Genomic DNA, 27,759 nt, shown 5'->3' with positions numbered 1-27,759 from the left:
ATAAAATTGGACACAAAAAAAACACACACCCCGTCCCCCACCCACCACCCAGCCTCCCAACACCCCTGGAGAGGCAGAACTCAAACAAGCTCTGAACAGCTGTGCAGAACACAAATAGCAAAGTGAACATGGTATTAGAACATATCTGCAAACTGAAAGTTAACAAACCCCAATAAAATCGAAACAAACTGGCATTCGCCATAGGGGGAAGCAAAGCCACCCCATGCGGGCGACCCAGCAGAGCGTCAAATGAGATATTGGCATGTATTTGAACCGAACAGAGCCGAACTGTCAACTACCATATAGAAGGATACCCGCATAGAGTAGCAGTGGATGATCAGCCTGGGCCAGTCTCAGCAAACAAGTCAGCACTGGCCTGCGTGTCAGATTGAGGTGGAGAGTGAGGCCTAGAGCCGGGAGCCGAGCCCGGTTGTTTTTTGTAGCCATAACAGAAATCTTGGGCCTCTGCCGGAGAGTCAAAGATGCGGAATCGGCCGTTCACCTCCACTTTCAGTCGTGCTGGATAGAGCATGCTGTATTTCAAGCCAAGATTGTGGAGGGCGGCTTTGACGCTAGTGTATTTCCTTCGTGCCTCTTGTACCATGAGCGTGTAGTCCAGAAAGAAAGACAGCCTGCTACCCTGCCACTGCACTTCTCCCATCTCACGTGCAGCTCGGAGCGCAGCGTCGCGGTCTCGAAAGTTCATAATCCTGGCAATGATGGGACGGGGCGCTTGCGCCGTGCGCGGCCTAGGCCCCAGTGACCTATGCGCCCGTTCTACTACAAAGCCAGCCGCGAAGGTGTCTTTTCCGAACAGTTCAATGAGGAGGCGTTCTACAAAGGTATCAAACCGGTCCGTGGCAGTTGTCTCCGCCACACCAAGGATACGAATATTATTTCTCCGGCTATGCGCTTCCAAGTCCTCATTCTTAATGGCCACATCTTTAAGAATTTTCTCGACACGTTTCAGCCGTTTCAGTGTTTTAGCGGACCCGTCCTCAACATCCGATATTCTGGACTCCGCCAAGTCGGAACCAATGTCCGACAGTTTTTTCTCCAGGTTGTCAAAGCGAGTATCCAGGGCCTTGAAGCCAGCGGGCATTTCCCCCATCATGGCGGCCATCATGAACGCTGTGTCGCCACCCTTCGGTAGGCCGTGAGCACCAGATGCCGCGCCAGGCGGGGGGGTCAGCGGTGAGGAGGGGTGTTTTGTCGAAGCTAAGCTTCCTTTGGGAAGGGTCCCTATTTGCCATCCCCAAGGCCGCGTGGAGAAGCCGCAGCCGCAGTAACAATGGCGAAAGTGCCGGGCAGCAAGTCAGAGGGCAGGAACCAAAGAATCAGATGGCAGCCTTACAACCGGCACCACCAGGGTGTGGGCAGGCCCGGCGTTGACAGGGTAATGAAAGCAGGACCCAGTCCGCGTGAGCGAATTACTGAAAACAGCGGTCGGGAACAGCCAGCACAGCCACCTTAATGTGGGTCCCTCAGTGTAGTTAGGCAGGGAGCAACACTCTCACGGCGACCACGCCGGAGGAAAGTGGAGAGACACGGTCTCCAAGCAGGCTAGCGTATGGCGGGGCCGCTGTGTGTCGCCGGAGACCGCCGCCGGGATCCCCAGCCGTCCCACGCCCAACACCCACCGCCCCTGGCCAAGCCCCACAGCCACCACCCGTACGCCCGCACGGGCCCGAAATGGAGGCCCCGGCCCCGGCGCTCCCTTGGGCCAAAGGCCGCTGTCACGCGCCGGGAGCCAAGCGCCCCGAAAAAACGGGAGCCGCGAAGGAAGGGAGATGCCCGTGTCAGCCCAGCGGGGGAAGCAGCGGGGAAAGGAGTGACGGCGGCCGAGGGCCAGGCAGCACTCACCCATCGCACCAGCGCAGAAGGGAAGATGGAGCCGCGGTCCGGAGGCCTCGAATCCCCTCCGCCGTATACGCAGCCCTAGGTTGCTCCCGTGATGTGGACAATTCGCCCGGCTGCTCTAGAGGACATCAGCAGTCGGCTCCGTGTGTTTGGGGGAGGCAGGTGTAGCGGATCGCATCCCGCTCGCTGCCGCTGGGAGCCCGCATGGAGGAGCTTCACGGCAGAGCGGCCATGTCGTTCGGCGCCAACTGGGTCTCAAAGAAACTGTAAGATGATGGTAATTTAATCAACACCAATACTGATGCAGTTTCCAAGAAAAAAACAAGACTTCAATGAAGCAATGTAAAACAAATATTTTTAGAAAAAGGAATTTTTATAAAAGTATTTTTAAACATTTATGGGTATTTTGAAGGGGAAAACAATACCACTGGGTACCTTTAAAATCATCCGTGTGTTGGGAATAAGGGCAGAAAGTTTAGATTAAAACATAGGTGGAGGGGGCATGGCCAAGATGGCGGCTTAGGAGGACGTGTTTCACAGAGGCTCCTCGTGCCAAATCCCCTAATCGTGCCTAAAAGCACACCATCTCGCCTTCCAAGCCCCATACCAACCACAAGCGGTAGGCAAGATACTGACAAAGAACTCAGCGGCCGCGGTGGGGGTCGGGACGGAGACAAAACCCAGGAAGCGGCAGAGGCGGCTGTTGCCGGCCGGGGACGTGACTGCAGCGGCATGGCTAACGAAGTGGCAGTAGCGGAAGGGCCCCTGGTGGCAGCTGAGAGGACGTACTGGCACGGCGCAGAGGAGGAGGACGTGTGATGCAGGGTGAAGATCCGGCCGCGGGCCACTGGGGTACGACCCACGGAGAGAGGCCCTGGACCGGGCGGCTGGGGGAGCTACTATAGGCTCAGGCTTGGGCCTACTCAGCGGTGAAGTGGCGGCCGCGGGATCAGACGGACGCGGAAGCTGCCACACACGGAGGTGAGGAGTGAGGCAGGGCGGACCTGAGGGCAGAAACTCGGGGGGCAAATACTCGAGCCCCCGGTGCTAAAACAGACCGAGGTCGGCGCAGGTGCCGCTGGGGCCCTGGGACGCGCGGCCGCACCCCTGGGGGCAGCTCCAAGAGGCTTAGCACAGATGGGGTCTAGTTCGGAGTGAAGAGTCCTCGCCTGGGAAGGTGCGCATCGGAGGTGGGCTCCGGGTCCAAGGGAGAGAGATCGGGGGGCACCACACGAGCCCCCGGAGAGGGACCCCGGGTGAACCGGTACCTGAAGCCGGAGCACCGCAACCCCTGCTGCACAAGACCGTGCCGCCGCAGGCGGCCCCACGTCGCAAACCCTGGCCCAGCGACAGCACAAGCGCTACGAGATTTTGTCCTAGGGGCAGGCAGAAAAGAAGGCCCTGGAGACCCAATAACGGGGCATTGAAGTGAGGGCCCACAGAGCAACGGACGACAGACCCTGATGCCCGGGGCAAAAGCTCGGGGGGCATTGCACGGGTCCACGGGGATCGGCGGCGGCCCTGGGACACGCGGCCGCACACCTGGGGGCAGCTCCAAGAGGCTTAACACAGATGGGGCCTAGTTCGGAGTGAAGAGTCCTCGCCTGGGAAGGTGTGCATCGGAGGTGGGCTCCGGGTCCAAGGGAGAGAGATCGGGGGGGCACCACACGAGCCCCCGGAGAGGGACCCCGGGTGAACAGGTACCTGAAGCCGGAGCACTGCAACCCCTGCTGCACAAGACCGTGCCGCCGCAGGCGGCCCCACGTCGCAAACCCTGGCCCAGCGAAGGCACCAGCGCCACGAGATTTCGCCCTAGGGGCAGGCAGAAAAGAAGGCCCTGGAGACCCAATAACGGGGCATTGGAGTGAGGGCCCACAGAGCAACGGACGACAGACCCTGACGCCCGGGGCAAAAGCTCGGGGGGCATTGCACGGGTCCACGGGGATCGGCGGCGGCAGGGGGTGAGGAGAGGTGACCACCCTGCGGTCTAGACGATATCACTGAGGTACGAGGGAAGAAGCTTGGCCCGTGAAATCACAGAATAGCACGGTCCGGGAGCCGGGGCCGGTGGGGACAAGGCAATCTCCGCAACGCAGCGCCATTCAATCGCAAAACTCCACATCCCCCTCACACGGGCCCGCCATTGATTGTGGTCTCGCTGGGGAAGGCGGCACGCCTGGGAAGACGGCCTGACCCATAAGGGAATAGACTATGTCTGCCACCAGCCGCAAGGGAGGCCGCACCATTCCTGAAATGCTGGCCAAAGGGACTTCCAAGACCGACAAAAGCCATGATAAACCGGCAGAGCCGATTCCTCCCAAGGGAAAATACTGAGATGAAGGGGAAGCACCAGCAACTAAGGAATTCATGGAGGCCCTCTTCACCTCTCTCTAGGACGACTTTCAAACCCTCAGACAAGAAATTGCAGGGGACTACAAAAAATTACGCCACGGCGTCGACGACCTCAGTGAACGGGTGGCCCACGACCGATCTCGCTGGGAAGGCTAGGAGCGAAGAGGTAGAAATTTTGCAGCAGGAAATCATTAGACTTAATGAGCAACAAATGGACCTCCAAACACACACGGAAGACCTTGAAAACTGCTCAAGGCGCAACAACATTCGGGTCCGCAATGTGCCATCTAAAGCGGAGGAAGACGACGTGGCGGGGTACCTGCAGAGCTTATTCCGAGCGGTGCTAGAGAAAGGCGAGGACTGTGAGATTAGTATTGACAGAGCCCACCGGGTGGCCCTGGCTCGCCAAAATCTGGCTCCCCCTGCAGACATCCTGGCCTTTCTGCCAGACTACCCCCTCAAGGAACACATGCTGAAAGCGGCACACCTAAAGCAACTTCTTCGATTTCAGGGTCACACAGTGGAACTATTCCAAAACTTGTCAGCAATCACCTTGCAGAAGCGAAGAGCGCTCAAAGTGGCCACCACCTTCTTACGCGATAAAGGGGTCCCGTAATCATGGGGGCACCCCTTTCGGCTAATCTTCAAATGGAATGGGGACCTGCACCAGCTAAGGTCCCTGCGAGACACTTGCGCCCTGCTGGGCATTCGACAGGAGGGGGACCAGCAGGATGACGACGACGAGAGGCGGTCTTCTCGGGTCCCGTCCGGATCCCCGCGAACGACCGGGGACGGCTGGCAGAAGGTACGACGAGGACGCTCCTCCAGGAAGGGCCTCAAATCGAATCAGGAGACAATGGCACAAGAAAAGGCCGCCGCGATCCAAGAGGTATCCAAAGACACTAATGCCAACTCATAGATGGATTTAAACGATGTTGTTATCCAGCTAAGTTACAACGCCATGGTTGGGGGACGGGACGGGGGTCCTCAGGCCGCCACTGCCACGCATCCCACATACTTGACACTCTACCACAGGCCTGGACTGACGTTACATAGGCCTGGGACAATGTTCACAAGTTGGGGTTTCACGTTTAAAGTTGGGGTGGGGGGAGAGGGGGGAAAGGAGTTGGATGGGGGGGATCCGGAGTAGGTGGCGGTGTGCTCCTTCCACTCAGGCAACGGGTACAGGAGGGTGGGGCGGCTTCGACACAGGACAGTGAAAGAGAGAGATAAGGTACATACCTCCTCATGGCTGACGAGTCTATTCAGGTTTGTACTATTAATGTTAAAGGGCTCAATAACCCAATCAAAAGACGGGCAGTACTCTCCTATCTGGAGAAATCTGGGGCAGCAGTATGCCTTCTCCAGGAAACGCACTTGCTGGCAACAGACTGGCATCGCATGAAGTCAAGAAAGCAGGATTGGCCTTGCTCTTTGCTAAACACTTCAAAGGTCGGGTGGGGGACAAAGTAGCAGAAATCAAAGGCAAGCTATTAGCCAACACTGTTCTTATAGGGAACCTATCGATCACGGTAGGATCCATATATGCTCCAAACACCAAACAGGAGGCGTTTCTTACAGGGGCACTTTCGGAGGTCATGAGTACAAGCTTGAGGTAACCATTGATAGGCAGGGACATAAACCTAGTTATGGAAAATGAGAGGGACAGGTCGGGTTGGAGGTTCGGCGACTCCGGAGCTCTCTCTACTGAGGGAGAGCTCTGGCTCGCCAATAGGGGGTTGTTGGACACGTGGAGGGAGGTCCACCACACAGCCCCGGGGTACACCTTTTATTCACATGTGCACCGTACATATGCCAGAATTGATCACTTTCTTAGCTCAGCGGAACTGGCCCCCATGGTACAAGATTTGGAGGTTGCCCCGGAAGCTCCGTCAGAACACAAGGAAGTAGTATTGCGCTTACAGATCCCGCGAATGCAACCACGTAAGGATAACTGGCGCCTCCGACAGAGTCTGCTTTCCCGCAAAGGGGTCATTCAGCAGCTCGCACAAAGCATCACGGACTATTTGGGCCAGAACGACACGGGGAAGGTGGCTATGACAACAGTCTGGGGGGCACTCAAGGCAGTCGTCAGAGAGGGGAGCTGATGGCGATCTCGGCTGCGGACAATAGGGAACGGAAGGAACGTCGTCAGGAGTTGACGGCACAGGTGCTAGAGTTGGAGCGGGTGCACAGCCAGACAGGGGCCCCTAGGATCTGGCTCAAGTTGAAAGCAGACAGGGCACAGCTTGCGAGCATCGACTTGGATCGGGCGGAATATGCTGCATTGCGCCTCAAGCACACGTACTACGTGGGGGGGGAATAAGACGGGCCACTTGCTTGCCAATAAACTTAAAGCGAAAACAGTCCGATCTAAAATCCAGATCATCCACGAGGAGGGTGCTGGGGAGCTCCGGTAAGACGGCCAAATTACGGAGGCATTCAAGACGTTCTATGCTAAACTCTACAAGGCTGATCCAGCTACCGACGCTGAGTCGGGAACAGCATACCTGGACGAAGCTAGGGTAACGGACCTTAATAAGGTGAACGCCCTTGCTCTCAACGCCCCCATACAGCTGGTGGAAGTGATCTCCGCTATTGCACGCCTCAAACCACTTAAAGCGCCAGGCCCAGACGGATTTTCCACAGGCTTTTATAAATCCTTCTGCCCACTCCTAAACCCAGTATTCACGAAACTGTTGAACTACTTTGAAGGGCCAGGATCGATCCCACCAGAGATGCTGGAGGCTGACGTTATTGTCCTGCCGAAACCAAGCAAAGACGCGACGCAATGCGCGGCATACCGGCTGATTTCTCTCCTCAATCTCAACTTAAAGCTCTTCACCAGGATTCTAGCCGCAAGGTTGGGCCTGTGTCTCCTCGGTATAATAGAGCCAGATCAGGCAGGTTTTATACCCTCCAGTCAAAGCACAGATAACACCAAGCGCCTGATGCACGTGATTGATAAAGCACACAATAACGCAACGGACGCGATCCTTCTATTGGTCGACGCCGAAAAAGCGTTCGACCGGGTGGACTGGTTCCATCTAGACAGGACGCTGGAGAGATTTGGAGTGGGTGACAGGTTTAGGGCCTGGGTGGCAGGCTTCTATACGTCTCCCCAAGCGACAGTCAAGGTGAACGGGACGAGCTGCAAGCCGTTTGCCATCCAACGAGGCACGAGGCAGGGCTGCCCACTTTCGCCACTGCTGTTCGCCCTATATTTAGAACCCTTCACCCAGCGAGTACGGGACAACAAGGCCATCACTGGCATTACATTTGGGGGTAAAGAACACACTATAAGCCTATATGCAGACGACATCCTGGTCACCGTGGACAACCCTAGAGTCTCAATACCAGCATTTTTAGAGGAAATGGAGCGATTCGGGAGGGCGTCAGGCTTAAAAATGAATGTCGGAAAATCGATAATTCTCCCCTTGGGGTGTAACGCCCGTCAAGCCAATAGAGGCTCACTGCAACTGGGAGGATTGTCCACACAAACGGTGATCCCTTATTTGGGGATCGAACTGACGCACACAACAGCCCAGATAGTTGAATTGAACTACACCAAGCTTCTCACACGCATCCAAGGGGATATTCGGAGATGGCGACAACAGCCACTTTCGTGGTTTGGCCGGGTGGCCGCTATCAAAATGTCCCTGCTGCCAAAAGTGCTTTACCTATTCCAAACCATCCCGGTCACCCCTACTATAGCCATGATTAAAAAACTGCAGGACTCAATACAGTAATACATCTGGGCCGGTAAACGTCCTAAGTTTAGGCGCAACCTGATCACACGGGTCCCCGCAGAGGGAGGGTTGGGTGTACATGACTTACAGCGGTACTTCCAGGCAACACAAATGCAATACCTCCTGGAGTGGTCCAGGCCGACCTCAGAGAAGCGCAGGCTGTTTCAGAACAGAGCCATGACAGGGATGCCGCTCTGGCGAATCCCATTTCTGGTGCGTCCAGATAGGCCAGCTTACATTTAAAAATCGCCCATCAACAGGACACTCCTCCAGGTCTGGGACGCAGTGGCGGTAGCCAGAGACCTCACGTCCTTTCCCTTGCCAATAACGCCTCTGTACGACAACCTGGCGTTTCCGCCGGGAATGGTCTCTGGTTCCTTCCCGCAGTGGAGACAGGCAGAGTGCAACTGGGCCGGACATTTGTTTGATCAGCAGGGCTTCTTAACACAGAAAGCTATACCTGATGGGTACTCCATTGACAAGCCGCAAAATTTCCATTTTTTTCAGCTACGAAACTGGCTTACCCATAAAGATACCATCCCACATGTAGGCTGCCATCTCAAGCCATATGAGAAGTGGCTCCTGGCCAAATCCACGGATAAACGGGCGATCACGGAACTGTATAAGTTGTTGACCCCCCCCCCCACCAGTGGCTAAATCTGCAGGACAGACACTGTGGGAACGGGAGCTAGGACGCGCACTCTCGGACAAGGAATGGCAGGACATGTTCTACGGGCGCATCACACAGCTCGCAACATGGCCAGTCGGGAATCTGCGGTCAAGGTGGCATACTATTGGCACTTGACCCCGGAGAGACTGCACCAGAGCAATCCAAGTCGGGATCCCATGTGCTGGAGGGGATGTGGACACATAGGGACCATGCTCCACCTGTTGTGGGGATGCCCGGAAGTGCAGGAATACTGGGAGGAGGTCCTCAAGGGACGTAGATGAGTATTTTGAGACAGAGATTCCCCACTTCCCAACGTACGCGATCTTGGGCCTGCCCAACAAACTTAGTTTCCCACTTAAGTCCATTCGGGGGAGGCAAATGGGGCTTGCGATAGGGGCAGCGAAACAACATATGATTGCACTCTGGGGCATGTAAAGGAAACCCACACACAGGGGCTGGCTCCACCGGCTATGGTACATAATGGGGATGGAGCAAATACAAGCCTGTCTTACACAAAGTTCAGACACCTTTAAAGAAACATGATCAACTCTGGTCTCCCTGCTGTCCCACAAATTCCATGAGCTTACGTGCCCAAAATATCTCAGAGTCCTCAGGCTGGTAGATGAGTTCCACAAACCACCAAGAGACGAGAAGCGAAAGGTATGAAAAGGGTCATTCAAAAGCCCTACAATTGCACAACGAAACACTCCGGAAGGGGGGGGAAATGGGGAGGGGGGCAGTTCAAGGGAGAAGACAGTTGGGGTTAGGGAGGGTTTAGGAAGGGGGTTTGACACGAGAGCTATTAGATACAGTTTTTTGCGGGGCAGGACCCACACCACCATGCAAGAACTCATGGCATCTCGCCCCAGGGATCAACCTCCTGATACTAGAACAGGGACAAGGGGCTATAAAAGCATTTTGTACTGTGATTGTCAAATTGTTGCAATGTTTTCTCTAAATGAAAATAAAAATAAATTTGATTTAAAAAAAATATAGGTGGACAAAAACTTACAATGGACCTAAATACAAACTACCACAAATAAACAAAATAAGGATGAGAAAAGGGGGTAGAAATAGTGGGGGGATAGCCCTAGCAGAAAAATGGATTAAAATACAACTGCTACAATATTTACATAGTGCTTCCCAATAGACTTATACAGTGCTTTTAAAAAAATCAAGTAATCAAATAAATGGCACTCTAGTTTATTACATTAGCACAGTTAATTAAAACTAATGCAATAACATGCAATCATAGCACCGTTACACTGTTGAAAAGCATATACAGAGAAAAAATATATATATTTTAATTCATAAACATATGAGTAACAAGGCAGTATTGTAGTTACTTTTCTAATCTTGTGACTGGTAAATAAACCCAAAATAAAATAATTTAGTACAGAGACACTATTAAAAAGTGCAAATAAAGTCGGCGATGAGTTCATTCGGGTGGTGGGCTGACATGGTGCGGACAAGAGAGGTTAAAAGCAGACTGTCAAGGAATCTCACATATTTAACAGAACAAGCAAGCACTTGACTACATGGGGAAGTAAAAAAGTAAAAAATTAAAACAGAGACCATATACCTCACAAGATGGACTGAAGCACCTTTTTAAATATAATGGCTTCTGGCGAAAATGTAAGGGAGCTTTAAAGTTAAAAAAACAGAAGATGCTACCATAATTAATAAATCCAATTGCACATTTTGAAAGCGCCTCCTTAGTTGTTGGAGCGCATAGGTTTAAGGCAGTCAGCACAAACCTAGAAGTACTCGATTAAAGAACAAAAACCGTATTGATTGTAATTTGCTGGATTCATCTTTCTCATTGTTATAAGTATTGTAATATGGATCAATACTTAGAGATATCTTTGTAGGTATAAATATATTAATTGTTTATATAAAACATTGTGGCATTATTAAAACAAAAAATACCTCTTTTGTAAAAATCTAAAAATGATTTAGGAACAAAAAACTTGGTGACATTTTTTTCACTTTACTGTATCCATATGCTACATACGAAAATAGATTAACAATTAATTATGAAAACTGTAAATATTTGCAAATTTTACAGGTGATAAGAATTTTATGCTCAAATACACGTACAAATAGCAACAGCGCTTTACGTAAGGCATAGACAAAAGCCTGGCCAAAAAAAAAATAGGTTTCAGCTGAATTTATAAGCGCCGTAGGGGGAGCGCAAATACAGCAAAGCACGTTAATGAAAGGGAAGATCAATCCGACGGGGAAGCTCAGCTAGTTAGCTTCGTGCTGTATGTTTGATCTCCCCTCTGACGTAGGGGAAGATCAAACCGATGGGGAAGATCAGCTAGTTAGAACACCGGCTCACACCATATAGAAAACAAGCACTGACCAACCCAATAGGCCTCGCTTCTGCTAACTAGAGTTTGTGTTAGCTGTGTTGTTTTGCAATGTAGTTGGACTTGATTAAAACAAATCAACTCTTTATAAACTGCTGGGATATGGCTTTCATGTTATTTTGAGGCATGAGGGATAATGTAAGTTTAGAATGAAAATCTGATAGAGCGCAGCAGAGTTTACTGACATTGAGTAGAGTGGTATAGAGTGACTTACACTGATTTTGATTGCATAATATGTAGGTATATTGACGTGCATGGAAATGTAAGGCAGAGTTCATTCTTTATTGCTGTAGGTGTAGAAATAGAATAGAAAATGAAGTGCCTATATCCTTTGTAGTTCTTGCTCTGTCTGATAATTCTGAGTCAATACATTTTTCTTTAGCATTTTTTATTATCTTTTTTTTGTTATTCATAAATTTTCTCTAAAAATCTAAACTGATCTATAAATAGAACATTAGATATTAAGCATGGCTAGAGTTACTGAAACGCGAGGTCTTGCTTTGCAGTGTGGCCATTCGCAAAGCTTGACTGATCATCTGCCACTTGCTTATTACTGTACTTTGCTGTCAATCTGGAACTAATGATAAGAAATCTGAAGTGAAGAGTCGTGGTCCAGGAACATGAATAAGGTAAGTTTATTCAACAAGCACAGCAGTACAAGTATCCGCTATCCTGCCTCTGCAACCGCCAGGATCAGAATGCAGAGCATGGAATCATACAGGTAAGGGAACACAGAATTCATGCTATCTAACACTCTAAATGATGATGACAGTATGATGAGAGGCACAACATATCTCCTCCCCTTAAAGAGGAAAAAAAAACCCACTAAAATAAAAAAATAAAAACAGGAAAAGAAAAAGGGAAGAAAAAGCAAAGGAAGGGAAGAAAAACAACAAAGCAAAACACTAAGAAAAATCAATATCTAACAAATTCATCAAATTTCCTAGGAACACGATGAGTTCTCCCATAGGAAGACCGACCCAAAGTAGAAGTCGCTCCTTCTGGTGACTCAGGTACAAAAGAAAACTTCTTTGAACAGGTGGGTGTCAGTAGGGAAGGATTTGGCAACGGAAAAGTACCCTGAGAAGGATCTGAAGCAAACTGAAATCCCTTGAGATGAGAGTCCCCCCTCAAGGACACACCCCTGGAAGATTGCTCAACCAACCCCCCATCCGAAACCTCCTTCTTGGCGTACAAGGCAATCCTGCGGAAATTCCAATTTTGTCCGTTCTCCAGCACAACATGCCATTTATGGACTTCCTTAACCCTCATGGGATCGGAAAACTTATTCATGCCAAACTCTCTACGGCCCAACTTGATTTTGACCAAGTCACCCACTTCAACTCTACCAACCTTTCCAGGAACTACCTTAGAAACAACAGTTCCTTCCCACAACCACTGCGGGACCAGCTTAGTTCTGGGGATTCTACCACGCATGCATTCAAACGGGACTAGATCAGTAACTCCATGGGCTGTGGTATTGTAAGACCACACCATATCCTCCACAGCCCTGCGTACATCCTTTTGCCCTTGCACAGACAACTGTATGGTACCCTTGATCAATCGATTCATCCGTTCCACCAAGCCATTACCCTGGGGGTTGTAAAGGGAAGTGCAAATGTGTTTAATTCCATGATTGGCTAGGAAGGAATGCATAGAGGAAGACGTAAGTTGGGTGCCATTATCTGTAATAAGAATTTTCGGAAAACTTTCCTTTAAAAATAAAGACCTCAATTGCTTTATAACAGCATCAGTGGTGATATTCCTCATAAATTCTACACATAACCACCGAGAAGAAACATCAACAAGAACTAAAGCAAACCTACAATCAGAAGGTAAGGAATCCATGGGACCAATGAAATCTAAACAGATCTTATCCCAAGGCAAATCACTTGTGCTGACGATGGAGCCCTGTGAAGGAGAGAAGATCTCCAACCTCTTTTCACTCTCTTTACACAGAAGACAAGACTCAACCCACCTACGCACATCATCGTCAACTCCGGGCCACCAAAAGTTCTTTTTAATCCTCTTAAGAGTCATGTTTTGCCCAAGATGTCCCTCATGAGCTAAACAAAAAAGTTTCCTCCTAAGAGAAAAGGGTGGGACAAACCTCTCACCACGCAAAACCAAATCATCTGAAACACCCAAACTCAGCTCTTCTTGTAATTTAACAAAGGAACGCAAGGAAGGCTTAACATCCCCTTCCCTTCTCCATCCCAAGCGAATAGCATCAACCAACTCACCAAAATCAGAATCTTCTAAGACAGCTTGATGCCACTCTTCTCTAGAGATGGAGTGGAACTCAGGAGAACAAACATCCTCGAAGGCAGCAATCAAACACACACTCTCGTCTTCAAGATCCTCACTAACACTCTCTGAAGAAACAGGAAGACGTGACAAGCAGTCCGCTTGTGTGTTTCTCCAACCAGATATATGCTCTAATCTATAAGAATAGTCTTGTAGCTTGGCAGCAAACTTCATCAGGCGGGGAGAACCATTATTAGCCCCACCTGGTGACAGGATTTTAAGGAGGGGCTTATGGTCAGTCCTTAGACAAAATAGCATACCCCACAGATAGGTGCGAAAGTGAGAAACGCCCCATACAGCAGCTAGGGCTTCTCGCTCGATAACAGCGTAGTTACGCTCAGAGGAATTGAGACAGCGAGAAGCGAATGCTACAGTCTTCTCACTTCCACCACACCTCTGAGATAACACGGCACCAATCCCATAAGCACTTGCATCAACTGTAACGTAAGTATCTCTACCTGGTTCAAAAGTTGTTAAAATGCCCGCATTAATAATATCATTCTTAACCAGTTCAAATGCTTGAGACTGTTGAGTTCCCCACTCGAAATGCACACCCTTCCTAAGTAACATTCGTAAAGGTTCAGTTTTGTGCGAGAAGTTAGGTACAAATTTTGAGTAGTACTCCACTAAACCAAGAAAAGACTTTAGTTGGTCTTTGTCAGTAGGAATAGGGGCACACTTGATCGCTCTCAAAAGATCCTCTTTGGGCTTAACGCCATTCTGTGATATGGTGTACCCCAAGTAGTCAATTTCGGTTAACAAGAACTGACATTTGTCTTTTCTCAAGGTAAGACCAGCAGTTGATAAAATTTGTAAAACTTTGGATAAATTGCAATTGTGTTCAAGCTCATCTAGGGAACACAGAATTCATGCTATCTAACACTCTAAATGATGATGACAGTATGATGAGAGGCACAACAAAATCTTACACAGTTAGTGGAGGCAGCAAGGTTGATTTGATCCCTAAAACTCAGTTTATCATCAATCAAGATTCCTAGGTTGTTGACCTTTTTCATTGGCACAGGTAATGGTCCCATCTCATCTGGCCAACAACTATGGGCCCAAAAGGTGGGGTCATTTTCGAAGAGAACAACTTCCGTTTTACCAGAACTAAGCTTCAGACAGTACTGGAACATACAGTCTCCCACAGCTTTCATACATGCCTGCAGTCTTGTCGCGGTTTCCTGTAAGTTCTCTGGTAGCAGTGTCACGACAATTTGGGTGTCATCAGCGTAGGATGTTAATGCAAACCCAAAGCTCTGAATTAGGGGAGCTAAAGATGACAAATAAACATTGAACAACGTTGGGCTCAATGATGAACCCTGCGGTACACCACACGGCAGGGAGAAAGATTTAGCTTCAAATCCATCTAATGTCACTGTTTGGGTTTTGTCAGTGAGAAATGGTTTAAGAAGCTTCCACGCGTTGTTTTTGATCCCTAACTTGTCCAATCGGTCCATCAACAGCATGTGATGGATTGCGTCGAAAGCCTCACACAGATCTCAATCAAGCAATCAGGAGTTTGTTAAAGCGCAACTACTCACCCGTAAGGGTCTCAAGGCGCTAGGGGTGGGGGGGTGCAGGTTCCATTCCATCAAGGAGGGGGTCTGTCGAAGAGCCAGGTTTTGAGGTTTCTTGTGAAGATGGGTGTAGGAGAGTAGGGTCTGCGTATGTAACATTTATGTGTATATTGTATATGTGCTTTTATGGTGTCTTTTTAAGTACCGAATAAAGATTATAAATTGAGTAGGGTCTGCAATCCTATGGTCACCCCCGATTTTTGCTTTTTGCTTCACTGGTTTACGACTTTCCCTGGCTGTGGGCCTGCTAATCAGACCCACAGCCTAGCTGTTCTCTCTCTAAATTAACAACCATGTACCTTAGGTGCATTTACCAATTGGCACTGGGCCACCTTATCAGTCCCTGTACAGTATACCTTAGGTATCCAGGGCATAGGTGTATCCAGGGCCTACCAGGGGCTGAAGCATGTATTATGCCACCCCTGGCTGGCCATCTAAACAGACACAACTGGCTACACGACAGCTGGGGCAAGGTGGTGTAATCACCCTTTGCTTTAGGTATAGTATCTCTATATCTAACCCTAAAATGGACACATATATTCCTAAAAGTCACTCCTATGGCAGGCCTTATCAATCCTGAAGGCAGAGTGCTTGGAATTATGTGAGATGGTGCTCTGGCATGAGCTGAGCCCGCTTGCAGCTTGCGGAACCAAGTCCTAATAGCTGTTCCATGATAACGCTATACCATATACTCTTAAGTGCATTATGAACCTCGCGGTCAAATGCTAACTAAGGTATAGCATTATCAAAACATGTCGAGTAAGGTGTCATACGAATTGGAATACTACCCCCTCGCCAATTCTGGCGACAGGGGTAGCATTCCACCCTTCTAGAGGGACACGACATGTATGTAACTGTGAACCCCGGTTAAAGTTAACTCGAGCCTCAGCATCACAAAATGGATGCTGCCACCACAGACACAAGTCTAACCAGTGAAGTAGTGTGGCTCACTGGTTAGAGGCGGCAGACCCGAGAGCAGAGGACGGCCCGGGACCAGGGTTCGATTCCCGGCGCGGCAGGTTTCTGGACCAGGGTCAGCGGACTCGATAATTCTCTCGCCTCGGTGCCCACTCTGATCAGCGATCACACTCGGCAACTCTGGGCATTAGCTTGCCTCATCCTCACTAACGGCCCCATCAGACCGCCGGGGATGCCTGGTCTCACCCTGGAGATACCCATTAAGGGACCATCTCTCAGGGAAGCCAGGAAGGGTTTCGCAGCGGTCGAAGCGCCTTGGGACCCTACGGGTAAGTAGTGCGCTATATAAATGCCTATACATACATACATACAAGTCTGACCTCCTGCTGCTGGGAGTCCTTCCAGCGAGGGAGGCTCGGACAAAGGGCTTCCTGCCTTGGGAGGTGCTAGCACCACCCCAGACAGGATTTTGTGAGAATGAGAATGAGACATGCCTGGGGCTCACAAGGTGTCCCTGTGCATACGCCGGTCTAAACCAGTTCCTGGGGCACTCCAGCCCCAGAGCTGGCGCAAGACCGGACAAAGGAAAGGGGGTGTAACCACCCCCTTTCCTGGTCCCACCCAGAGGAGGGACCTAGTCGTAGTGCAGCCCCCTTTAGCCGGATAAAGGTAGGAGCTGGTCCCATTCCCAGTTAGATTAATCTCCACGAAGAACTCTTGACCTTCTCCCTCCTGAACCATCAGAAGACTGAAGAATCTCCCCTATGGTCAGGGAGTGACCATCGTGCGCTGCAGGCACCACCAAGCTCCTGTGCGGTTTGCTGCAAGTCCTTCCTTCCCGGAATCCGACGACCCAGCTCAACAAGACCCGGACCTCCAGACTCCTCTGACCTCTACCCACATCCACAGCACAGCTGGGACCCGTGGGTGCGACGAGCAACGTGGAGACGGCCATCTTGAGAAACCTGCACAGCGCTTCCAGCACGACCGCCGAGGGATCCTCGAGTGAGTGCACTGGGGTCTGAGAAGCCCCACACCAACGCAGCCCCTGCACCAAAGATCAGCCCCCCAGCATCCACGAGATCTGGGTGGGGCCCTTTTGCCTGGTTGCTGCATCTCCTGTTGTCTGGTCACTTGCCGGCTGGCCAGTGACCTCCGAGATGACGATCTGAAGATTTCACCACTGCTGGTCTGGTCCCCCAGACTGGCCCTTGCTTCCTTGCAAAAGAGAAGCACCCCGGACCCTCCTGGTCCGCACCAGACGCCATCTTTGTTCCACCGCGTGGCTTGCACTTGCCAAGGCCTGTTGACCAGATCGACGATCCAACACTGCCAACAGCAGCAGACTACGTGGGACAGCTCGTGCCTCCAGCCTGGTCATGAAGAACAGCTCCTGGTCCGCGTAGCTACAGAGAGAAGCGACCCTTCCTCCACCTGAACACGGCGACAGCATCTGGTTCCCTCCTGGTTCCAGCACCATCACTGGCTAGTGATCGAGACTCTGTCCCCTTCCCTTTCAGGACTTCTTCTTCCCAGTTCCATCCTTGGAACCACCGGACTCCTCCATCTGGCTGCCTGTCAGCAACTCCTTGTTTCAGGCATCACCGGGATCAACGCAGCAAACCCGACGCAACTTCAGCCCTATGCACCCGCAGCCTGTGGGTTAGGTAACTAAAGCTTCTAGGTGCTGAAGTCTGTGTTCACTATCCTAGTGTCCAGGTCCACTGTTGTTTTCCCTCCATCCAGCCGGGTTCGTCCGGAATCCGTGACTTTCTAAACTGTAGCATCCATAGACGTTGGTACGCATCGCACGTGAGAGTTTCCACTCTGCACGTGAGTCCCGTGGGCCTCCTGCTCCTTACTTACCTAGTTTGTAGCGTAGTCCCAGCGGTCCTCCAGCTTCTGGATCTCCTTACAGTATTTTCCTTTCTCACATTCCATTGTTTCTAGTATATGGTTTGTCGCGCCCCTAATGCGCACGTGTAAATATTGTGCGAACTCGTATTTCCTTTTTAGTATTGTCATGTGCTTAGCCCTCTGATCTCATAAAGAGTTCAAAGGTGATGTTAGTTAATAAATACTTGTTTATTTTCATAACAACCTGTGTGGTGTCCTTTCATGTGGTATTCAAGGGATTGTATGTGGTAAAACAGCTGGCTTCACATGCCATTCAGAGTTTAGCCTAAAGACTGCTCTTGTCCATGCTACTAGGATAGCTGGTCTATAAGGTTGACTTTACAACCAATCACCATAAGGGTTGTTTGGACTGATACAAGGTGATCACTAGAACTAGTTAGCATCATATATCAGGCCAACTTCTCACATTGGTGTGCAGCGGTTGGGATTTGAGCTTGCTGTTGTTTTTACCAAATATAATCTTGAGATATCATTTGAAAGATCACATAAGGTACCATAGGTACATATAACAAGCTTAGAAATACTCTGAGTTCTACTGAACCAGCTGTTGTAGTAGAAAGGGAGGAGCACACCCTGACTACAACTCTTAGCAAGGGATCAGTAGGTAAACCCATAGTGTAGGTAAGTGCACCACTTACACCTCACTAGAAAAGCATGTCTACCACAGGAGAGAACTCAGTGGCTCCCCTTGTGGTTGATGACCCTCCACAGGTCACTTCCAGATATGCAGCCCTTAGCTTCCAGGAGATGAGACAATTGTGTACCTCCAGGAAACTAAAACAGGGTTCTAACCCTACCACTCCTTTTCTGATTGGTCTCTTAGAGACATATGATGCCAGAAGGGCTTCTAAGACAGGCCCCTCTAATCCAGATGGGAGCATGCCCCCCTTAGAGGGGACCCTTGGTGATCCCGACCTTAACCTCCATGGAGCAGAAAGTGAAGAGGAGGAGGAATTATCTGGGGATGAGGCAGACAAAGGTCCAGTAGTAGTCAATAGGCTCACCAGGACCAACTTAAGCATACATGAGAATGGAACTGGGGGACCCCCAGGCCCATCCTCAGGCAGGCTTAACCTTGGGAATAGACGAGTTAGATCTCACTCCAGAGGCTCTAACAGATCTATTCACACCCAAGTCTCTCAGGCATCTTCTCAGAGAGGGATGACATCCCCTCAAAGAAGAGAGCATGAAGCTAAGATGAGGGAAGTCAATCTGAGGATTGAGAGGGAAGAACTTGCCCTTGCCAAAGAAAGACTTGCCTTTGCCAGAGAGCAGAAATTGAGTGGGGCAGACCCCACTGGTGGCAGCATTATCATTAGAGATAAAGACAGGAGTTTTGATACTAGACACCTGAGTAAAATAGTGCCCCCCTTTAAACAAGGGCATGACATCCACAAATAGATGACTGTTTTGGAGAGGGCCTGCACTGTCCAGTGCATCCCCCAGAGTCAGTGGGCAGCTATATTGTGGCTCTCCTTTGAAGGTAAAGGTAGAGATAAGCTCCTCACTACTAGAGCTGAGGATGCTAACAATTACCAAGTCCTGAAAAATACACTGATTGATGGGTTTGGCTTAACAACTGAGCAGTACAGGTTGCTGTTCAGGGACACCCAGAAAATTCAGTCTCAGGATTGGGCTGACTTTGTTGATTGTGCCACTAAGGCTTTTGAAGGCTGGTTACTGGGAAGTAAAGTTACTGATTACACAGGATTGTACAATCTAATTATGAGAGAGCAAATCTTAAGTAATTGTCAAAATCAGTTGTTGCATCAGCACCTTATTGACTCAGATCTGACCTCTCCCCAAGAATTGGGAAAGAAGGCAGACAGATGGGTCAGGACAAGGGCCAAGCAGCAGAACCAGAACCAGGGTGGTGGCCAGAAGAAAGCAGACCAGAAGGGTAATGAGAATAAGCAACAAAATGACCAGAAGCCTTCAACAGGGCCCCAACAATCTAAGGAGGGTGGGTCCCCGAATTCCCAAAAGAAGAAGAATGATGGTCAGAGGAAACCATGGTGCCAATACTGTAATAGTAAACCTCACTGGTTTAGTGAGTGCACCAAGAAAGGCCAAGCTTCTACCACTGCTGCCCCTAAGGCACCTGCAACCCCTAGTTCAGTTAGTAGTGGTAGTGTTCCTCCAAAGGCTATAGTGGGGTTGACCTTGGTATCTGAGGCAGGCTCTGACTTAGTCAGAGTACCTACCCAGGCTGTTCTTGTTTGTACTGGGGACATGGATTTGGCCTCTACAATAAGTCCCAGTACTCTGGGCAAATACAGGCAGACACCTTTGATCAATGGAAAGATGGCTCAGGCCTACAGGGACACCTGTGCCAGTGTCACTATGGTGATACCAGCATTTGTGGACCCTGGACAGGTAATACTAGGTTCAGACTACCTAGTGACCAATGCTAGCAATGTCACTACCAACCATAGTATGGCACTTGTTAATTTCTCCTGGGGAGGGGTAAATGGCCTCAAAAGGGTTGTTGTTAGTTCAGACCTCCCAGTGGACTGTCTTTTGGGCAATGATTTGGAATCCTCCCTATGGTCAGATGTGGAGTATAGGACTCATGTGGAAATGTTAGGTTTGTCAGCACATGTCCTTGCTGTGACTAGGTCACAGGCCAATAAATGCCCAGCTGAACTAGTGCTGGATTCTGGAACAATGGACCAGACACTAACCAAGAGTAAAAGCAGTAGGGTTAAGTCAGTGCCTTCCCCCTTGCCTCAAGCAGAGGTTCAGCCCTCACAGGAGGCTGAACTACAGACCCCAGGAGGAACTGTCCTAGAAGGGGAACTTGAACCTGAACAGGTTGAGTTTCTTGGGACAGGGGGACCTTCCAGGGCAGACTTGAGGCAGGCACAATTAGACTGTTCATCTCTTGAACCCCTCAGACAGCAGGCTGCTGCTGAGGCTGCAGGGAATGCCACAGGTGCCCATAAAGTTTATTGGGAAGATGGACTCCTTTACTCTGAGGCAAGAGACCCCAAACCTGGTGCTACCAGGAGGCTGGTCATCCCCTTGTCTCTGAGAGGTTTCCTTCTTACCTTGGCCCATGAGATTCCCCTTGCAGGTCACTTAGGCCAGAACAAGACTTGGGAAAGACTTGTCTCACACTTTCACTGGCCTCATATGTCTGAGGACACCAAAGACTTTTGTCGTTCATGTGTCACCTGCCAAGCCAGTGGCAAATCAGGTAGCACAACAAAGGCCCCCCTTATACCACTACCTGTGGTGGGGGTACCCTTTGAAAGAGTGGGTATTGACATTGTTGGACCAATGGACCCCCCAACAGCATCTGGGCACAGATTTATACTGGTGATAGTGGATCATTCCACCAGGTACCCTGAGGCTATTCCCCTTAGGACCACTACAGCTCCTGTTGTGGCCAAGGCCCTACTTGCAGTTTTTACAAGAGTGGGGTTTCCTAAGGAGGTCATCTCTGACAGGGGTGCAAACTTCATGTCAGGATACTTGACTGCCATGTGGAAAGAGTGTGGAGTAAATTACAAATTTACAACACACTATCATCCTCAGGGCAATGGGCTTGTGGAGAGATTCAACAAGACCCTAAAAGGGATGATAAGAGGATTACCAGAAAAGCTTAGGCGAAGATGGGACATCCTTTTACCCTGCCTTCTGTTTGCTTACAGAGAGGTCCCACAGAAGGGGGTTGGCTTCAGCCCTTTTGAACTTCTTTTTGGGCATCCTGTAAGAGGACCCCTATGTCTTGTAAAGGAAGGATGGGAGTTACCTCTCAAAAAGCCTAAACTTGACATAGTGGACTATGTACTTGGACTCCGTTCCAGGATGGCAGAGTACATGGAGAAGGCATCTAAAAACCTGGAGGCCAGCCAAGAACTTCAAAAAGCTTGGCATGACCAAAAGGCTGCCCTGACTGTGTATCACCCAGGACAGAAGGTGTGGGTGTTGGAGCCAGTGGCCCCAGCAGCTCTTCAAGACAGGTGGTCTGGACCCTACACCATTATTGAACAGAAGGGAGAGGTCACATACCTGGTGGACCTTGGAACTCCCAGGAGCCCTCACAGAGTACTTCATGTGAACAGGCTCAAGGCATTTGTCAACAGGGAAGACATGGGCTTGCTCATGGCCACAGATGAGGGGCAGGAGGAAGAGAGTGACCCTCTCCCAGACCTGCTCACTCAGAACCCTGATGATGGGTCAGTAGATGGTGTGGTCTTTTCTGACAGCCTCACTGAACATCAGCAAAAGGATTGCAAACAAGTTCTTCAATCCTTTAGACCGGTGGTTCCCAAACTGTGCACCGCGGCGCCCTGGTGCGCCGTTAGAAGTAGCCAGGGGCGCCACGCACAGCTTGGGAAAGTGTAAAAGGCAGCACACACAGCTCTGGTGCACCCGCCTCCCAGCAGGCACTAATGAGACATGAATGAGTGTGAAAAGCACAGCACCGTGTCCCATTCACACACAATTACTGCAGCTCTACGGTGGCTGCCTCCCAGCATGCTTACACTGCACCACTCACCCTCCCCAGCCCTCTGATAATATAACCTAGCTGCCCATGGACAAGAACTTGAGCACCAGAGAGGCCGAACAGCAGAAGCACACAGGGAGGCGTTCTCACCGTTGGCAGCTTCACACTGAAGTGTGTTTTTATCACAAGTGGAAGCAGCCTATAAAAGAAGCAACAGCATTCGCACTGAGGTGACAGGCTTTAAGGCCACTGTTTCATTCATGGTGTTACCCATAAAGTCAGCCACAAAATAGTCCCAAAAAAACAACCGCTACATACCAAATACATATATTTAGCAATATTTCAGAAAAAAAAATTTAAGTCAGAAAGTGCTCTTTGTCAGAGAGGTGAACATAAGGGGCTCGAAGTAAACGTGGCCCCAGAATCATGTATAGGAAAATGTAAAATACGGCTCGTCCATGGTTTATTCATGGGTCACCTTCCGGATGTGAATCAAGGTTAAGAAAGCAGCAGAGCTTACATTCTTTCACTGATGTAATGGAGGAAAGTAGTCTAATTAGGATGGAAGGTTAAAGGATTTCCCCAAACAGACTATTGCAGTTTAGGTCGGGTCAGACAATTGCTGAGTGTCTAATTGTGCAAAGGAACAAAAAAATGGACCAACAAGGAGGGGAATTAATCTAAAGGGAATTGCCGAAAAAGCAGTCCAGTATAGTCAGAATCAGTAGGAGCTGACGAGACAGAAGCCAAGCTTTAAATTAATTGTAGTTCTGAAAGATTGAGTCTCGCATTGAAAGCTAAATTAATTCAGTACCATGACACACCAGTCACATGATTTGGACACTTTTCTCCCTGAGGTCTAGTGGTGTTACCATGTTGTCTTATATAGAATAAGTGCACCTATGGCAGGGAAAGTAAAATGTCATGTGTGGACAACAGTGTGTATTTACACATTTGAATTATTATCAAGGATGCAAGTTTTATGCACTACAAAATATATATGTATATTTATATCTCTTCCCTGTGTGACTTTACAACTTGTACATTTGCAATTTTGTTTCCTGTTTGTATTTTTTATGTAACGCATGTAATCCTGAGTCTTCATGTATCGCAACTGGTTCTTTTGTAAAGCGCTCTGACACCTTCGGGTAATGTTCGCGCTAAAGAAAATCGCATTAAATAAATACATAAATAGGAAGGACCTCACAGAGGGCAGGAGCACGCAGGGAGAGAGAGTCTCACTGGCACAGTTTGGGAACCACCGAGGTAAGCACTACTGATTTCCTCATGTATAGCGTTTGGTGAGCGCTGCTCACTGTTGAAAGAAAACATGTGGAGAGTTGAACTTCCAAACGTCAGCTGAACTCGCAGGGAGTGCCAGAGAAAAACATCAGTGACTATCGGCAGTTATCAGTGGTGACCGGCAAGCACGGATGGGCCCGCATTCACTATTGAAGTGCTTTACCATGAGGAGCTCCGACTAGTGCCCCAGGACCCGCCTCGCAGATTTTACGGTGCGAGCCACATTCACTGTGGTAGGAGTGCAGATGTCCCTGTCACCTTTGTGTTGTGCATAGCACCATATATTTGGAGTGCAGGTTGCTGCTACTTGTACGTTTATGGCATGGTTTCGTGATTTCTGAGATACAGGGGACTTATGGTGATATAGATATGGTTATGCTTTGGGTAATTCCTCTGTGTTATGCATTACCCAACTGCATCATATTTATGCCCTGATGTGTTATATATGTTGTTTTCCTCACATTTCCAGTAGCCATTGGAGAGATGGTCTCGCATATGAAAGGAGCATACAGGAAGGGGATGTCTCAAATGCAGAAGTAGTGCACAGAAGGGGGGGTTGTCACAGCTGGTAGTGACACAGAGAGGAAGGGTACCTCTGACTACAAGGATAAGGGTACATTTGAGCACCTTCAGGGACTCAGACTAGGATGTGCATCAAAGCACCTTCTGGGACAGAGTAGCCGTGCATTCAGGCCATTTCAAATTAAAGTGAGTACCTTTGACCATTTTCTTATGGGCCATGGCGGTGCATCTAAGCATCTTTAGGGATAAAACGGAGCATCTAGGCAGCTTTACAAGAGTGATGGGCCCCTAAGTATGTTCAAGGACATTGAGCTGAAACAAAACATCTTAGGCACGAGGGTATGTCCACACTTCAGAGCTCTGTTGTGCTCCAGCTATGTCTCTGCTCCAAAAATACCAACACATACGTACAAACAGAGAGATGCCCCAAAACAGATGGAGGGAAAAGGAGGTGAATAGAAGCACTAGAGTCAAGAAGATCACGGCACAGGCCCAGTGAGATTTACACAGACACCTGAAGACGCAGGAATGTTTCTATGCACTTACAGTCACTTAACACTTAAAGTTTATTATAAACGACTGCTTTCATTTTTATTTTGTTACAAATATAATTAAAATATGTTCATCGACTTCTTCCCAAGTACTTTCATGGAAAAAAAATGAAAGTACTTCTGAGTCCGGGCTCACATCCCTCACCCGAAAAAAAGTGACATAATGGGGAGCCGCGGCCAATGGCCAATAGGTCAAGGGAGCCGCAGGTCAAAAAAGTTTGGGAACCACTGCTTTAGACAAATATTCTCTCTGACACCCAGTCAGACAAACTGGTGCACCCATGAGGTGGACAATGGTGACAGTCTGCCTATAAAGAGTAAAATCTACAGGCAACCTGACCACGTCAGGGACTGCATAAAACAAGAAGTACAAAAGATGTTGGAATTGGGAGTCATTGAACCCTCAGAGAGCCCTTGGGCTAGTCCTGTAGTTCTAGTGTCTAAACCTCACACCCAGGATGGTAAGAGAGAGATGAGGTTTTGTGTAGACTACAGGGGTCTCAATGCTGTCACTAAGACAGATGCCAATCCAATACCAAGAGCAGATGAACTCATTGACAGATTGGCTTCTGCCAAGTTCTTGAGTACATTTGACCTGACAGCTGGTTATTGGCAAATCAGGTTTGCTGAGGATGCCAAGGCCAAAACAGCATTTTCTACCCAGGAGGTCATTACCAATTTGTAGTGATGCCCTTTGGTTTGAAAAATGCACCCGCCACTTTCCAAAGGTTGGTGAACCAAGTTCTCTCTGGGCTGGATGACTTCTGTGCAGCATATCTAGATGATATTGCTGTCTTTAGCTCCACCTGGGAGGATCACCTGATCTGGGTTAGGTAACTAAAGCTTCTAGGTGCTGAAGTCTGTGTTCACTATCCTAGTGTCCAGGTCCACTGTTGTTTTCCCTCCATCCAGCCGGGTTCGTCCGGAATCCGTAAGTTTCTAAACTGTAGTATCCATAGACGTTGGTACGCATCGCGCGTGAGAGTTTCCACTCTGCACGTGAGTCCCGTGGGCCTCCTGCTCCTTACTTACCTAGTTTGTAGCGTAGTCCCAGCGATCCTCCAGCTTCTGGATCTCCTTACAGTATTTTCCTCTCTCGCATTCCATTGTTTCTAGTATATGGTTTGTCGCGCCCCTAAGGCGCACGTGTAAATATTGTGCGAACTCGTATTTCCTTTTTAGTATTGTCATGTGCTTAGCCCTCTGATCTCATAAACAGTTCAGAGGTGTATGTTAGTTAATAAATACTTGTTTATTTTCATAACAACCTGTGTGGTGTCCTTTCATGTGGTATTCAAGGGATTGTATGTGGTAAAACAGCTGGCTTCACATGCCATTCAGAGTTTAGCCTAAAGACTGCTCTTGTCCACGCTACTAGGATAGCTGGTCTATAAGGTTGACTTTACAACCAATCACCATAAGGGTTGTTTGGACTGATACAAGGTGATCACTAGAACTAGTGAGCATCATATATCAGGCCAACTTCTCACAATGGGGACCGATGTTGTCTGTCTGAGGTGGAGCGGAAGGGCGTTCCATGCTTTGGCCGCGAGGAAGGAGAAGGAGCGGCCTCCCGATCTAGTCTTTCTGGTGCGGGGGACCTCGGCGTAGGAGAGCTGGGCTGATCGTAGGGTCCTTTGGGGTGCGTGGAATTTGAGCCGGCTGTTCAGGTATGCTGGTCCGGTGCCGTGGAGGGCCTTGTGTGTGTGGGTGAGCATCTTAAAGGTGATACTCGCCTCGACGGGGAGCCAGAGGAGTGTGCGCACGTGCTGGGAGATGTGGCAATGTTTTGGCAGGTAGAGGACCAGTCTTGCGGTGGCGTTCTGGATGTTCTGTAGCTTGCGGATGAGGTTTTTGTTTATTCTGGCGTAGAGTGCGTTGCCGTAGTCGAGTCTGCTGGTGACCAGGGCGTGAGTGACTGTCTTTCGGTGTTCGAGGGGGATCCATTTGAAGGTCTTACGAAGGAGGCGGAGGGTGTGGAAGCAGGAAGATGAGACAGAGTTGATCTGGCGGTCCATTTTGAGCTCGGAGTCCAGTATGATTCCCAAGTTGCGTGCATGGTATGTGGGGGTTGGCGGGTTTCCGAGGGCGGTGGGCCACCAGGTGTCGCTCCAGGCGTCGGGGTTTGGGCCCATGATGAGTACTTCTGTTTTGTTGGATCTAGCATGATCAATACAGCTTTCCTCCCCATGATCCGGAATAGTTCTGATTTCTTCTGTGAAATTCAGGAGTGCCGTTTCGGTATTATGGGCCTCTCTGAACCCATACTGGGTTGGGTCAAGGGCCTGTGAGTCCTGCAGAAACTTATTGAGTTGGGAATTAAAATTACTTTCTATGAGTTTAGCGGGAAGGGGTAGCCTAGAAATAGGTCTCAAGTTGTTGGGATCACCAGCATCCAAATTAGTCTTTTTAAGGAGAGGCAGGATGGAGGCATGTTTCCATTCCTTGGGGAAATATCCCTCTTGATAAATGCTGTTAGTAATGTAGGTCAATTGTGTTGCAACAGGCCCAGCTGCCATTTGTACAATTGAGCACAGACAAGGATCGGTTGGAGAGCCTGATTTAACTTTTTCCAATAGTTTGTGAGTATCTGCTACCTCTAAACCGGAAAAAAGGTGAAGAGTTGGCATATCAGGATTAGTAGCCTGCTGACCTTCAGTTAGACTGATACTGTGGCCAGACGAGGATTCTAAAATGTTACAAAAATACTGTTGACTTTGTCAAAGGAACTTTGAGAAATTTTGTTACAGAGCTCTTGACTGGCCACAATAGGAGGAGTCTGAGGATGAATCAAAAAGTTTACAATTTTGAAAAGTTATTTAGAGGAATTTTTAGCTGATGTAATTTTGTTGCTAAAAAATTCTTGTTTTGTGTTTTTGAGTAGTTGTTTGTATAGTGCCAGACCTGCTTTGTATTCCTTTTTATCAATTTGCTTCTAACCCCTCTATATATTCTCTCCAGGCGTTTGAAGGCCATCTTTTGGTCCTTCAATACCATTTTGTTCCAGGGTCTATTCTCAGAGTGACTTAGAGATAAATTCCGCGTTTTGCGGTCCGGTATTAAGAGCTCAAAGAAAATCGCCGAAGGGTCAGACCAAACTAGCGGCAGAGTTTTAGTTACTGGAAGCTGCAGATTATTTGAGAAAATGCCATCTAAGATATGACCAGCTAGATGTGTGGCACCCATAACCAATTGCTCCA

Source organism: Lissotriton vulgaris, chromosome 6 (assembly GCF_964263255.1).
Source record: "Lissotriton vulgaris chromosome 6, aLisVul1.2, whole genome shotgun sequence".
Classification (NCBI taxonomy): Eukaryota; Metazoa; Chordata; class Amphibia; order Caudata; family Salamandridae; genus Lissotriton; species Lissotriton vulgaris.
Note: the sequence above shows the minus strand (reverse complement) of the source record.